Source organism: Kryptolebias marmoratus, linkage group LG16, assembly GCF_001649575.2.
Source record: "Kryptolebias marmoratus isolate JLee-2015 linkage group LG16, ASM164957v2, whole genome shotgun sequence".
Classification (NCBI taxonomy): Eukaryota; Metazoa; Chordata; class Actinopteri; order Cyprinodontiformes; family Rivulidae; genus Kryptolebias; species Kryptolebias marmoratus.
Genome location: NC_051445.1, coordinates 11,427,211 through 11,428,977, shown reverse-complemented (window position 1 = coordinate 11,428,977; position 1,767 = coordinate 11,427,211). Strand labels below are relative to the sequence as shown.

General features: G+C 55.2%; 1 long non-coding RNA gene across 1 annotated transcript; it reads right to left on the bottom strand.

Moving 5' to 3' along the window:
- Window positions 1-253: 253 nt before the first annotated feature.
- Window positions 254-1,741, bottom strand: LOC108241060. Its single transcript, XR_001808795.3, has 3 exons — window positions 1,451-1,741; window positions 1,166-1,314; window positions 254-1,041 (listed from the first exon to the last, which is right to left on the bottom strand). It is a non-coding gene; the product is annotated as an uncharacterized LOC108241060 (long non-coding RNA).
- Window positions 1,742-1,767: the final 26 nt, after the last annotated feature.

Genomic DNA, 1,767 nt, shown 5'->3' with positions numbered 1-1,767 from the left:
CCCCCCCAACACCCCCCCCCTCCCCCTCCCCCCTGGAAGCAATACTGAAAATAGTCTGACGGTGGACATTCCTGTCGTGAGTGTGTTCTGTCCATTCCTATAGCGGGCAGGAGTCCAACTTTTATTTTCTTTCTTCAGAAAAAAAAATAACCTCTTTCTCAAAACCTCATTAGAAATTCTCTTGCGGCGATGCCAAAATTCCTATTGCTGCCCCCCCCCACCCCCCTCCCTGCCTATTGACTGGGACATGGCAGACACCGTGGTGTGAAGGAGAAGCAAAGCCACCCCCCTGTTTCTCTTTGCTTCTCCTTATAATCCCCCCCCCAACACCCCCAAAAGGTGCAGTGTGACTTTGAAAGCTTAACAAGTGAAATGAGGGTTCGGTTATGACCTACTTAGGGCCCAGGCGGCTACATTTGCGTTTCCCTCCACTACCACCACCATCCCAGGGTGGATTACGAGCTCCGAGTCTCTAGGAAACTACAGAGCCCGAAACGCTGAGCGTACCGTCCACTTTATCCCCCCTTCCCCCCCCTAAAGAAATTATGTCTTTCCCAGCTTTGCTTAAGGTGCCGAAGGGAGAGCAGTCAGAGTGTTTATAGTGTGTCCACTCAGCGTACATACATACAGTCGCTAGTTTAGTGTGCTTGCTCATTCAGCACTAGTGCAAAAAAAATTAATTTCAGCTGGTCTTCATCCGGGACAGTTCCTCCTCCTCCTCCTCCTCGCCCCCACTACCATCTCTCGCTGCCCGGACAAAAGGCGCGTTGCCATGGTTTTCGTCCTCCTCGGAGCGCGAAGTTCAACTCTCTCCCGGCTGGCGTACACACGCGTGAGAGAGAAGAGAGAGACGTCTTCTTTTTGTTGCTTTTTCGTTTTCAAAATCGTCGCCTTTTGTTTGTGTCTCTCCCACACACACACACACACACACACACACACACGCTTCCCCACTTGTCCTCCTCCTGCTGACATCAGCGGCGGGGTCAGTTCTCGTCCATCCGCCTGCCGGCGGGCCTCGTCCCCGATCCGGCGTGGTTCCACCTTATGCGGAGGAGAAGGGGGACGGGGACGGGGGACGTGGGGACAAGAGACGGTCAGCAAAAGGTGGCGCGCACGCGACCGGCGCGCACGCGACCGGCGCTCCTGCTTCGGACGCCCCACTCACCTCTCTCTCTGTGAGAGCAAATCGTTCAGCCGCTTCCTCCTCTGTTCTCTGCTGCAGAGCTCTCGCTTTATTTCCCCCACCTCCTCCTCCTCCTCTTCTTCGTCGTCCTCCTCCTCCTCGTCCTCCTGTCTGTTCCGGGTCTTGGTGGGCTGGAAGGAACAAGCGTGCACAGCTAATGGCAAAAGCAGATCTTTTCTTTTTCTTTTTTCTTTTTTTACCCTCGCATCGTTAAAAGCTTGTTATTTCATTGAAGGTGGGCGGCGTGCATGAGGCTCGTTAACTCACACCAGGGCCGGCGGAGGCGTCCTGACTCTGGAGGTCGGGGTCGCTGCTGCTAATCGTCACCTCCACCCCCACCGAGTGATCTGAGGGTCAAATGGCATTGTGGATTTCAGCGAAGGCAAAGGGAGCCGCCGCGGCAGGAACATGGTGTCTTTTTACAGCCCCGCTTAATTATACGTTTTCGCTTCCCCTGGACCGGGATCGGCAGCTGGATGAAAAAGTGTGAGGGTTTTTTTCGCTGCTAATAACGGGGAGAGCTGGCGCCCGCTGGGGTTCCTGGACCCCAGCGCTCGACGACAGAAACGGGGAGGGGAGGTGGG